Source organism: Halichoerus grypus, chromosome X (assembly GCF_964656455.1).
Source record: "Halichoerus grypus chromosome X, mHalGry1.hap1.1, whole genome shotgun sequence".
NCBI lineage: Eukaryota > Metazoa > Chordata > Mammalia > Carnivora > Phocidae > Halichoerus > Halichoerus grypus.
In genome coordinates this window covers 117594553-117608517 of record NC_135727.1, presented here as the reverse complement: position 1 = coordinate 117608517, position 13965 = coordinate 117594553, and the positions used below count along the sequence as shown (strand labels likewise).

The following is a 13965-nucleotide window of genomic DNA, read 5'->3' as shown; positions in this document are numbered from 1 at the left end:
TGGGATCAAGTCCCACATCGGGCTCCCTGCTCAGTGGGGAGCCTGCTTCTCCCTCTCCCACTCTCCCTGTTTATGTGCTCTCTCTCTTTCTCCCTCTGTCAAAATAAGTAAATAAAATCTTTAAAAAAAGTTATACATTGATTCGATTCTTAAGCTTTTCTCCTAGATCTTGATTGCATTATGAGGTCTAAGCCCAATGGGCATTTCATATATGCTTCGTATCACCCCCTACCCCACCGGGAACGCAGTCCCTCACCAACAGAAGTTGCAGCCCAGTTTCCCACGTTTGGGGAAATCACTGGGGTCAGAATGACCTGAGTGCAGTGGATGAGACTCACCTTAAGAGAACCACCCTCGTGATCATGGTATCTTCCTTGCCAGGTAAATATCATCATAAATGCTTTTTGACAATGATTTGAAGGCTTATTTAGTCTTCCAGACCTGTCCAACATGTATCCAGGATAAAAATGTCTTTTGTCTTGATGGCCACTTATTCATTTATTATTGAGACCCATAATGAGTAGCACACATGGGCTCTGTAGTGGGATACTTTTGAGGCATCTAACAGAAAGTTTGATGTAAACTGTCTTAAATGCAAGGCAAAGGCAGAATTTGTTTAATTAAGCAACTCGGTGTTGTCATCAAGAACCCAGGTTTTTTGTTTGTTTCTTTTTTCTATTTTTCAGCTCTGCCTTATGTAGTGTACAGACTTTGACCAAAGTTTGATTTTCCTCTAATCACAAAATGGCTGCCAGAAGCAACTCAGGTACTCGGCTTCCTTGTTCATCAAGCAGGGTAGAAGGGAAAACCTTTCCCTCAAATCATAGGATGTTAAGTCCTTTTCTTTAGTCTAATTGGGCCTTCGTCATTGATTAAGACTAATAAGCACCCACCGCTAAGACTAATAAGCACCCACACTAATAAGTGTGGATACCTGAACACAGTTGGGGTTCTATTAGAAGGAGGATGGAATAAATCGATGCTGGAGAACCTCTGAAGCTATTGCTTCATCTGGAAAAAGGTGACCTAACAGAAGATATTTCAGAGAATCATGAGCCTCAGAGATAATATATGCAGGGTTGCCAGATTTAGCAAATAAAAATACAGGATTCCCAGTGAAATTTGAATTTCAGATAAAAAGCAAAAAATTTTTTAGTATAAGTATATGCACCTCTTTCTACAAACAGTACACAGGGACACATTGATTTGGTCCTTTTTTGTTTTTTCACACTGATTTGGTTCTTAAGCTTTTCTCCCAGACCCTGATTTCGTTATGAGGTCTGGGCCCAGAGGGGCAATTTCAAAAATGCTTTTTTGGACAATGATTAGAAAGCTTATTTAGTCTTCTACCCTTGTCCCACATGTATCCAGGATAAAAATATATACTTACACTAAAAAATTACTTGCTGCTTATCTGAAATTCAAATTTAACAGGCCTCCTGTATTTTATCTGGCAGCTCTAAATGTATGTAAAATTCTTGGCGCATAGCAGGCATTCATTCAGTGGTTAAGTATTAGTGTTCTTTCTACATAAGAAGAGAGCTCAGTTAAATGGCAGCGTGGTACTTTTTAACTCTTACTGACCTAGAAAATATATGCTTTTGATCAATATTGCAATTAACGGACCTGGATGTGGTTCTAAGAAACCCTTCACCAACTCCTCAAAACCAGATCGAAGTAAATGTCCCTAAGTGGAAGGTCATAGTTATATATATGCGGTGGCACATTATAAAACATCTAAAATTACTACTTAAAACGAAATTGGACCTATGTCAATGAATATTCAGTTATTGGTTTTTCTCAGTCTATGCAGATAAACCATTCTTCATTTGATTCAGAAGTAATGCTGCTGCAATTCCTGGCACGAAGGTGCTAACACACAGGGATGAAAATGCATGATTGGCCCAGGAATTCTGGCTCCACGTGGGTGAAGCTCTAGGTCACAGCACTGTTACTTTGCATCTGGAGGAGGCAGGAGACTCTGCAAAGATCTGCTGTTGGCTCTGACTCCATTTTCCCTCACTGCTAATTCACTGTTCCTACCTGAAAAATTTTCTAATATGTTTCCTGAAAAGCTGAAGGGAAAGCAGGCACCTTCATTTCCTCATCAAATATTCACCATGCTATGAAAAAGAAAACCCTAGTGGCTTGGCACCAAGTGGCCAAACCCAGCATGTTGTTACATATTGTTACCAGCTTCACGACAGGAATAGATTAAGTGGATTTAATTCAAGATATCTATTTCCCATTACCGTACAGTACTGCTTATTTCTCATTTGGTGGCTGCTATGACCTCATAGACTGCTTTTCTGTGCTTTTCCTAAACCAGAAAAGAAACCCCATTTTTCCTCTTTGCTTTAAGTGGAAATTATTATGCAGCTTTAGATAGATTTGTCCACAAAGCCTTTAAACAAGATTATTATTTTTCTGAATTTTCAAAAAGTGGCATTGGAAATGTATCTCCTTCCATTTCATCACCTCGTCATCCTCATTGGAAACCTGATCCTTGGTAGGTATTAAGATCTTTACATTTCTACTGGTCGGGGGGATGACTTCACTGCCAGCTGGGGAATCTTGTGTGGCGGAGCATTGGACTTAAGCAGAGCTGTGGGCTGATACCTCTGCTGCAACAGCCTTTTGCATGCATCCAGCTGCTGTGTAAGGAATCCTCAGGCTACTAGTTCCCTGCTCCTAATTCACCCAAGGGATCGCAGGCTGCTGGATGAGTGTATGTGTGAATGTGTGTACATGTGCGTGTGTGTGTGCACGCACAGCTGCAACAGTTGGGCAGCAGCTGCAATGAACTTCGATATCATTTTTACCAAAGACAGAGATAAACCGTCCTCCATCCTTTATTTCCAAGTAGTGCCTCGGCTCCCGCCCCAAATGTGTTCTCCCCGCTCTTCCACGACCCCCCCGGCCCCCCGCACGTGTCCCTCTGGAGGGAGGCCAGGATAGCTGCGCCGCAGGCAGGATTCCCCTTTTTTTTCCGCAGTGACAGGCGGATTCCCGGGCCTCTTCGGCCCTGCACCCCCGCAGCCGCCCCTTTCTTAGTCACGATCTTCCCCGCCCCTCCCCCCCTTCCCCTACACTCCTCCTCCTAACCCCCTCCCCCCCCGACCGCTCACGGCTCGGACCCCGCCCCTCCCAGCCACCCGGCCCAGGTTGCTAGGGCCTGGCTGGGCAACCAAACCTGGCCCGCGAGGAGATGCGGCGCGCGCGCGCGCAGGCGAGCTTATACAAGAAACCAGCCTTCTTAGGCTTCTGGGGCCCGAGCACGAGCGGCGCGGGCGGGGCGCGCGGGCCCGAGCTCGAGGACGAGCGCTCTTTCCGCATTGGTTTCTATCAGAAGTGGGCGGGGCGCAGGCGGGACCCGCCGAGGTCTTTGAAGCTTCTTTATTGGTCCGAACGGGACGGCCGGGGAGGGCCAGTTAGCAAATTAGGCTGCGCTTTCGCCTCTGCGAGAGGGCGGGGCCGGAGGTTTCCATTAGTTGTCCCTGCCACTGGGAAAGGTAAATCGGCGACGGCGGCCTCAGGAGCTGTGGGGTCCCCGGCTGGAGGTGGGGGACTCGGCTGGGTGAGTAGTTGAGCCGCCACCCGCCCGTCAGGCCTTCCTGTCCTCACGTCGGTTTCGCGCCACCCAGCTTCTCCTGAGACAGGGGACCCACCCGGTCCCCCCGGGCAGACGTGAGAAGGGGCGGCGGCGCAGGTCCCCCCAGAGCAGGGCGACGCGGCGAGGGTGCCCCAGCCTGGAGTGGCCCCTCCTCAGCGCCCCATTGCGCCACTGGAAGGGCTTCCCCGGCGAGAGGTTGGGGCTGTATTTTGGGGCGTTGGGAGACGGGAGGATGTGAGGAGTGGCGGCGGGTCGAGGCAGCCCGGCGGGGCTCCCCTCAGCAGCGGGTCTGCGGCGTCCCCGCCCCGCCGCCCCCGCGGCGCGAGCTCCCCCGGGCTTGCGGCGAGGGAAGCCCCTTCCCGCCGGCGCCGAGGAGGAGCCTGTGCGCGGGAGCCCCTCGCCCGAGTTCCGAGGGAGTCCGGGACCCGCCGGGGGCTGCGAGCCGGCGCCGGGGCCCCGGCCCTGCTGACTGACCTTGGCTGCCCGCGAGGGTGGGCGAAAGACCCACCGCCTAACCCGCATCTCTTCCAGCCTCCTCCCAACAAGTTTTCAGGCGTTGCTATGAAGTTCACGACTGGCATAGTGGGGAGAAGCAGAAATTGGCCCCTTCCCAGACCTTCGTACCCTTTGGACCCTCATAGAAATTAAATCCTGGGGTTTGGAACCATTTCCAAACGAACAGGTCCTGCTCGCATTGACACGTTTTATTCCCACGTTGGGGGGAAAAAAATAACCTGAACGTATTTCTGTGTAAAGGCAGATCTTGAGGGTTTTTTTTTTTTTTTTCCTTTTCTTCTCTTCACTTGAGTGTTAAAGCACTGATGCCTGAATAAGAAAAGCCTGACCTTAGTATCTCCACAGTGAGATTAGACGGATGCTGTGATATTTAAGTAGTTGCAGATCAGTGTTCTGTTAACACAATCTATTTTAATTGGCTGAAATTTAGGCTGATTTTAGAAAGTATTGCAGACACAGAATAATTTCCTCCCGTGAATCTGAATAAGGTTTGTTTGGACGTAATGGTCATGTAGTTAATGTAAGAGATTACACAAATTAATGTCTGAGAGCATTTGACTGAAACGGGAGACATAAATATGTATAGAATAGGATTATCGTTTTAGGTAGCATTTCCAGCTTGTTCCTTTCTTGCTGTTGGGTTATAAAAAAGGCATCTTTACGGAGGCTATTCGGAATTATATGTGAATGACATTTAGATGTAAATTTGTTTTTAATTTAAGTGTTTTAAAATATTTTATTCGTAAAATGTGAAGAACCTATGTTTACTTGTGTGTTTAGTGTTGAAGGGGGGGGGAGTATAATCTTATATTTAGCAACCCAATTAGGGTTCATTAATAATACATTTTTTAAAAAGGTGTGCCTCTTTTTGAGAACATGGTACTTGAATACCTTAGCAATTCTTTTAATTTCTTTATTAAAAGTACTATTTTAGGTTTGAGCATTTTTGGCGTTCACACTGGAACAGGAGTAAGGAAGCCTGCAGCAGTATTACCAGTTTGACACCACCAGTGGGTGTTTCTGTTGACAAATGCGGAGAAGAGAACATTTGGGAAGGAAATCTTTTTTTCGGGGTGGGGGGGTGGGGGGGTTGGGTGAGGGGGGGAAGGAGCCAGAAGATAGAAGCTGCAGAACTAAAGCTGCCAGCACAGTGTATGCTGAGCGTTTCACAAGTACAAGGAAACCTAATTAGGATGAAAAAAAAAACCAGTTTGGCTGTATTAAATAATAGAATTCCAAAAGAGGCATGCTAAATAAAGTTAATCATACCAAGAGTGTTAAATAATCTACCATTTCAGAGGAGTTTGGAGGGTCTTGAACTGGAGTGCCAAATCTTTTTAAATTGTCTTGCCTTTTAAACATAATGCAGTGATTAATTTGATGTATGTGTGTGTATATATATATATGTCTTGTATTCTAGTTTTGCTGATTTTTCCTAAGACTAATTTTTTTGAAAACAAAACTTGATATATTAAAAAACATTAGAAATAAACATTCTCTCTCCAGAGAGGATTTCTTTTTTCCTGGTCAGATTTATAATTTAGTCATGATTTAGGGGCTTGTGGAAGGGTTTTTTTACCCCTTATCTCAGGTTTTTGATTTTTACTTAGGCAAGTTCCCTGGACTAAATCTGCCATTATTTTCATTGTAATTTTCTTGCAGTCATCTTGCAGTCATTTAAATCAGAGTGTGGTATCTACAGTATTCCCCGGGGTTTTAGAAGAAAAGGCTCCCATTGAGGGAAATTGCAGGGCCATCTCGCATAGATGAGTAATAGAAGGTTGACTGCGAATCAGTTGTATTCTGTTCCAAATATGCTGCATGGGGTTAAGGCAGTCATTTAATGAGAACCAGATTTTACATGGTATTTCTACTTTGAAGGTGCAGTATTGTTCCATTACAAATTAAAATACAGAGGTGGAGAAATTCCTTCAAGTATGCCTTTTCCCCCCCAGCCTTGCTTCACTACTGTGTCCAAGAATCTGTGAGAGACTCTTTCAACAATAGTTGCATTGTTAGAAATGACAGTGGCTTCTGTGCAGAAACTAACCTTTCACTATGATTTGTGTTTCAGTTTACTTTGTGATAGAAAATTCAGCTATATCTAAGAATATGGCTGTAGAAAATTTGTAAGGAAGTGAACCAAGAAAATAAACCTCTTCAGCGTGTCTGTTAAAAGTTCACCTTTTTTTCCCTTCCATTTTGATAACTTTGGTAGTTACCTCTTTTATTTCTTCTAGGTTTTAGAAGGTATGTTAGCATAGTACTTTATTTTTGGCAGTAAATGTGGGGATAAGACTTTTTCATGTGATAAATTGATACCAAATAATAAGGCATTTAGAAGAAACCACCCACATATACAGACCCAAAATGTGAGGGAAGTCTTTTAGATAACCCTTAACTTTGGTACGAGAATAGCAAAATTTTAAGTATTAAGTTGCTTTCTACGTAGTAAAAGGCTGTTTACTCAGAATTTGATAGTTTTAGATTCCAAAGGTTGTTTTGTTTGTAACATCAAATTCCTTGGTAGAGGAGGAGATAGAATCTCAAAGCTTCTTTATCATCTGATGTTGTCAATTGGGTCACGTATTTCAACTTACGAAAACACTGCAATTAAAAGACTAAATTTAAACTTTCTGTTTGGGAAGGTTTTCCAATTTACTTTCAATCTTAAACTCAACATTAGAAATCTTTTGTTGACAATGCATCACTTTCGTGTTTGGATTTATATTCTTGATAGTTTCTAGAATGTTTCCTTCATATAGAGCAGCGCATGGATGACTAGATTACTCAAAGGTTTGGCCTCATTTCTCATTCAAGTTTGTACATTTACTTCATAATACTGAGATAGGAAGTTGGGTGCAATTCTGTCAGTGGGTATGAAAGCTGAGTGAGGACTTTCTACCTAAAGAGCCTGATAACATTTAGACAATTAAGATTTGGGAATTAACAGAAAATTACTTACTAGGTTAAAAGGGATCTACCCCATTCAGGTCTTTGAAATTGTCAACATTTTGAATTAAGCTCTTAGAAACATTTGTGTTGGAGACAGTTCTAATTAAGATCATGTTTTGGGAGTGGTCTCTCTTTTGGGTAGTCTTTATAACGTACTATTTATTGAGCCTTACTGAAGACCAGATACTATAATAAATAATTTATTTGTTTGGGTAGATGTGTGTATGTGTGTTCTCACAACACTTGTGTGAGGTAGATGTTTTCCTTATTTTCCTATACACTTGATCAGATGGGCTCAGAGAGAGAAAATAATTTGCTCAGATTACCCAGCTAGGCTGTAGCAGAGGCAAAACTTTCATCCAAACCGGTCTGAACCTGTGTTCTTCAAAACATGCTCTCTGCTTCTCTTTAGGAATCTGTTTACCCAAACATATTTTGAGGTCCTACTGTAAAGTCACTCCTGGGGTGGGACTAGAGGTCTAGATATGCCTCCTGGAGTTCACAGGCTACATTGGTAGGGCCGCCTGACCTGTAGTCACATGGGAGGCTGGACTCAGATCCATCAGCACTTACGGATAGGACAACTGGAAGTGCAGACTTTTATAACAGAGGGTCATTAGTTCTGTTTCTTCATAAATGAAGGTTGTACATAATTATTTACACCCAAAATGAGGTAGCTGTTTCTAATTAACTACTTGGTATTTCATGTTTCTGCATGTTCCACTGTAACTTTTGACTGACTTTGATTAAATTTGCTATACTAATAAAGGTGATGAAGATATTCCTTGAATTCAATTTTGTGGTTTAGATGCACTCTAAATGGCAGCCATTACAATTTGCAGATGGGTATCTCTTCTGTAATTGTTCTGACTTAAGTGAAATAAAAATAAAACCTGGAGGTAAATGAAGTTTACAGAGGTATGTTATTGTTGCTTCTTAATACATAGAAGTTGGGGGGCACCTGGGTGGCTCAGTCGTTAAGTGTCTGCCTTCGGCTCAGGTCATGATCCCAGGGTCCAGGGATCGAGCCCCGCATCGGGCTCCCTGCTCAGTGGGAGGTCTGCTTCTCCCTCTCCCACTCCCCCTGCTTGTGTTCCCTCTCTCGCTGTGTCTCTCTCTGTCAAATAAATAAATAAAATCTTAAAAAATATATATATATAGAAGTTGGACTCTGACAAAAATATTTCTACTTGAAAGTAGAATTTTCTGCTACTTGAAGCCTCTTGTGATTGTGTGTGTGTGTGTGTGTGTGTGTTTTAAAACAAGACCCATCATTAAGAGAGCTAAACAGTTGCTTAGCCCAAAGGAATGCTCAGAGGTCCATGTTAGGGAGGAAAAGGACTTAATGTTTTATTCTATAATTGATGAGAATCACTTTTGTCATTTATTAAAGTTAGAAACCAGTGATGAATATTGTAGAACCTCAGGACTGGAAATCATCTTGGACAGAGCAGGACAGTTGTTCTATGATGATGGGACCTACACCTAAATTATTGTGGATTTATTTCTTTACCAAGTGCAGGTTTTCAATATGCATTTTTAAAAAAAGATTTTATTTATTTATTTGATAGACGTAGTAGAGAGCACAAGTGGGGAGTGGAGAGAGGGAGAAGCAGGCTCCCCGCTGAGCAGGGAGCCTGAGGCAGGGCTTGATCCCAGGACCCCAGGATCAGGATCCTGAGCCGGGATCACGACCTGTGCGGAAGGCAGATGATGCTTAACCAACTGAGCCACCCAGGCACCCCTCAATGTGCATTTTTAACAGCGTTATTGAGGTGTACTTTACATATTATAAAATTCACCTGTTTAAGTGTACCATTCAGTGATTTTTGGGGTTAATTTATGGACTTGTGTAATCGTCACTACAATCCAATTTTAGAACATTTCCATTGCCCCAAAAAGATCTTCCTGCTAACGTGCATTTTTAAAAATCTTACTTACTTGCTTCCACCTAGATCCCTTTATCATCAGGCATTAATAGAATGGTGTAGATCTTAAAAGATAGGTCTTTTAAAAATAATTTTTTACACATACTGCAATTTCTTAGTGTTTTTTTGTATTTTCAAAAGCTTTGCCTATGGGTGCCTGGCTGGCTTGGTGGGTGGAGCGTGCAGCTCCTCATCTCAAGGTCATGAGTTTGAGCCCCCCATTGGGTGTAGAGATTGCTTAAATAAATAAAAACTTAAAAAAAAAGTTTTTGCCTAAACATAATATATAGCAGAATATAAAGGACAATCCTGCAAGTTGTAGAAATTACCTTGTCTTTGTGGTTTTGATTTTGTTTTGATCTTTTTTAAACCAGCGAATAAAACAGAATGTTCTTAGTGATATGTTGGAAAAGCAGGGATAAGAAATCAAGGTAGGGGGATGCCTGGGTGGCTCAGTCGGTTAAGCGTCTGCCTTTGGCTCGGGTCATGATCCCGGGGTCCTGGGATCGAGTCCCGCATCGGGCTCCCTACTCTGCGGGGAGCCTGCTTCTCCCTCTGCCTCTGCCTCTTCCTCTCTCCCTCTCTCTGTCTCTCATGAATGAATAAATAAAATCTTAAAAAAAAAAAAAGAAATCAAGGTAGGGGTGCCTGACTGATTCAGTCGGAGCATGCAATTCCATCTGGGGCTTGTGAGTTCAAGCCCCAAGCTGGGCATGGAAATTACTTGGGGGAAAAAAAAAGAAATCATGGTAAAAGTAATATAATTATTGGGCATGAAAAAAATTCCTTTAAGATTTAAGACCATGGGTAGAATAATTGGTTTTCTTGATTTTAAGCCAATAACATTGTGCATTTTATTGTTTGAGTTGTAATCCCCCTTGAGAGATTCATGCCCACTGTGCATGCCATAGAGCAGGCTTCATTAAATTCAGGTATTCAAACACATTGTCTCCTTTCTGTGTTGCTTCACAGACTGGATTGTTGTGGGATTTAGAAACTTAACCTGCAAGGTACTGTAGCTACAGTTTTCCTGTTTTCCTGCCTGCATCATTTTCTTTTTAGTTACCCTGAAAGGATGGGTGTGGGAGTAAAGCTACCTTGGGAACGAGTTGTACAGCATGGGCTGATCTCCATGCTCCCTGTTGCTCTCCTTTGCTCAAAGCACTGCATGTGTAGATGGACATTGCTGATAGGATAGTTTAGGAATGTTGTTTTTTGGGGTACACAGAAGAAGGCAGTGCTTTGGTTGGAAGTATAAAGTGTTTTGGAAACAAACTTTCATTGCTTTTAGGTGAATGTTTCTCTATAGAAAGTGACCCTTACAAGTGCCAGCCAGGTAAATCAATAACTCCTTGTGTGGTAGATTGTATCTGGATTTTTAATAACAGATTGGACACAGCACTGCTCTGATAATAATGGTTTACTGTAAATTCAGTCATAACTGGTTTGAAATAGGTTTACTTTTTTTTTTTTTTTAACTGTTTAACAGCTATGGCTGTATGATTCTATTGTTACTTTGTATTCTTTGTGAGAGAGAGGTCTAATGTCAAATAGTTACATAATGAAGTGCTTTCTGACAATGTAACCTTTTTGATTTAGAGGGAAACAGTCATTTTCAATGTGCCAACTTTGATTTCTGGAAGTTAACAAAACATAGATGAATAGGTTATCTATTTATTTTTAAAGACCCCCCCTTTTTTGTAAGTTACAATTTTATTTATTATTTTTTAAAGTTTATTTTTTAACATAATCTCTACACCCAGTGTGGGGCTCAAACTCACGACCCCGAGATCAAGAGTCGCATGTTCTTCCAACTGAGCCAGCCACAGGCCCTAGGTAAGTTGCAATTTTATTTTATTTTATTTTTTTAAAGATTTTATTTATTTATTTGACAGAGAGAGACACAACAAGAGAGGGAACACAAGCAGGGGGAGTGGGAGAGGGAGAAGCAGGCTTCCCGCGGAGCAGGGAGCCCGATGTGGGGCTCGATCCCAGGACCCTGGGATCATGACCTGAGCCGAAGGCAGACGTGTAACGACTGAGCCACCCAGGTGCCCCTAAGTTGCAATTTTAGATCTCAGTTTTGTATTTCTATTTTGTATTATGCCCGAAGATTAGGTTCTTGGCAGTGTAAGATCCTATTGTAATAATCAGATTAAGCACACATACATTCACTTAAGGAAGATATGGCAGATAAAAAATGGTGATAAGTAGTAGTTGAAGCACAGCTTACTGACTTGGGTTTGCCCAATTATTCTGATACTGGCTGGGTAGAAACTAGTTTCCTGATAAATAGAATTTTTCAGAGATTACAGAAGTTGGTTCATGTCCTAGAATTTATCCACACACCCCATCTGGTTTGTTAGTCTCTCACAGAATGTATTAACTTTAATTACTAGTACTGTAATTTTTTTTTTTTTTTTAAGTAGGTTCTATGCCCAGCGTGGGGCTTGAACTCATGACCCTGAGATAAGAGTCGCATGCTCTACTGACTGGGTCAGCCAGGCACCCCACTAGTACTGTAATTGTTATTAGTAATGTTACCACTAAAATTTTAAGATTAGTATTGCAAACGAAAAGAAGACTTTATTTTAATTGTTAATAATTGAAAATAGTTGAGGTAGACAAAATCTAATTTTGTGCAAATTGGTATTTCATACTTTATCAATTATTTCTTTCTAAAATAACCCGTCCTACATCCTGTGGATCTATCCTTCATTTAGCAAATACTTTCTATCTTCTGTGTACCAAACTGTGATGGAAGCTGGATAGGGTGATAGGTAGAAGATAAGGAGGGCTTGCCCTTTCTTTTTTTTTTTAAAGATTATTTATTAGAGCCACGTGTGTGCTGGGGGAGGGGCCGAGGTGGGGGGAGAGAGAGAGAGAGAGAGAGAGAATCCAAGCAGACTCTGAGCTGAGTTTGGAGCCCTACTTGGGGCTCGATCCCATGACCCTGAGATTGTGAGATTGTAACATGAGCCAAAACCAAGAGTCTGATGCTTAACTGACTGAGCCACCCAGCCTCCCCCCACCCTCCCACCCCCCACCTTTTAAGGAGGCCTTGCCCTTAAAGAATTTACAGTCTCGAGTTGGAGTCAGAGGCAAGGTACAAGGCACTATGGGATTATGTAACAGGGTAGGGATTAGGATCTGTCCTGGGGGGAGCAAGTAGGAAGGCCATACTGAGGAGTTAACATTTAAGTGAGACCTGAAGGATGAGAAGGACATGTCTAGTTGGGGAAATAAATTTTCTTGGCCATCAGGTGCAAATGCCCTCAGGCAGGGTGAGAGAGAGAGAGGCTTTTGAAAAACAACCTTTTAAAGAACTGAGAATAAATCCAAAATGGCTGGAAAGTAGAGAAGCAGGTGATGAAGCAGAATTAGGCAGGGGCCAAGTCCTGAAAAGGCTTAGTAGGCCATCTACTGGGTTTTTGAGCTTGTCCTAAGTCCTCTGGTAAGCTATTGAAGGTTTTAAGCAGGGGTTTGACATGAAATGAAATGCTGCCTCCTCCTCCCCCAAACAAAACCAAACCCAAGAGTTTTAGCTCAATGGAACCTTGATAATTTACCAGAAAGGTCATAATCTGTGCAAGGTAAAATATTCTTCGTTCATCTCACTAAAATTTTTGCAACTGCTTTGATTGATTGTCATCTGTGATACTCTTTTCATTGTTTTTGTAGAAATTATCTTTGATTTTCTAAAGGCTCCTTTTATCCTTCACCATTCTGTTAACCTTATATAGGAATGTCATTTCTATTTATAACTGAGTTAAATTTTTTTTCTAATCGTGTCTGTCAGCTCTCTTCCGTATTTAAACTTAAAATTCCTCACTGCCCCCACCCCACTTTTAATCTGCTCAAGGTATTTAATGTTTTAATGAAATGTTTCATTAAATATCAGCATTAAATTTGCTTTTTTCTTTTTTTTCCCCAAATACAATGTCTTAGGTCTAGTTTAATATTTTCAGCATTTATGCTCTTTCATGTTTTATGAAATCTCATTTGGGCACCTATAATGTTTTTAGAGAATTTTGTTAATATTGTTTAGGAATACGAATCTTTGGCCTTAAGTGCCAATTTCAAATCTGGTTCACGTTCTGTGACCTTATCTTTCATATTAGACTGGTCCTGTTGAGCTTCTTATGTTCAAGTGAGCTTATGTGTATAAAAGTGCTACAAAGGTTTTATAAAATAAAGTAAAAGTAAAACTTATGCTGATTTGTTTCTCCTTCTACAGTATGTGTTCCTACATGCTCACTTCTTTTTGGAATTCATCAGCCATGCTAAATTTTTGCTTGCCTTTGTGATTGAATAAGTCTTCGTAAAGCTGTTAGTTTGTGCCTGTAGAGAATGCTGTTGAGCACTTTTGCCCTCCACATATACAAAGAATAACTGCAGCATCACCTCCTTCTTCAAGCGTTTCTTTCGAAATCTATTTTGATGTAGCCTCTAACTTAGCTCACTTTGGCCTTGAGTTCTTAGGCTTTTCTGAACCACTCTTTACTTGCTCTGTATTCTCTCCTTGTTGCTTTAATCATTTTTTTTTCCTGGTGCTGGTAACTTGAAGTTTGCAATGGTTTTTGGCATTACATTTTTGCTTCCTATTCAGCCTAGGACATTTATTTTAGAAGAGTTGCCTCATTTTAGATCTTAGAGTTCGAAAGTGATGTTTTTGTGCTAGTGATTTCTCTAGCATCCAAAGTGACTGTCCTTGATCTGGAGTTGTGCTCTTGAGTCTCTCCTTCTGCCCAGGGTTGGTAAAGGAGGGCTGCATTTGTCTTTGGTTGACTTTATGAAAGGGTGATGATTTGGAAATCTCGGTGTCAGCATCACGGTACGTGATGGAGATACAAAGCCAAGCTGTGGTGTTGGGCCCTCATGGAGTTTGTAATCCAGCAGAAGAGGCAAAGAGCCATGACTAAAGTGCAAGAGATATGCGTGTTCAGATGGAAA

The 13965-nt window shown here is 41.8% G+C and overlaps 1 protein-coding gene and 1 pseudogene across 2 annotated transcripts in view; one reads left to right on the top strand and one right to left on the bottom strand.

The window, feature by feature from the left end:
* Positions 1 to 235: 235 nt before the first annotated feature.
* On the bottom strand, positions 236 to 389 carry LOC118522188 (U1 spliceosomal RNA; annotated as a pseudogene).
* A 3042-nt stretch (positions 390 to 3431) lies between these two features.
* The window catches only part of CDKL5 (cyclin dependent kinase like 5), a 198550-nt gene continuing 188016 nt past the window's right edge, over positions 3432 to 13965 (top strand). For both annotated transcript variants that reach the window (XM_078065480.1, XM_078065479.1), the window contains exon 1: positions 3432 to 3577. The gene's annotated coding sequence lies outside the window, so the exon portion shown is untranslated. The remainder of the gene's footprint in view (positions 3578 to 13965) is intronic.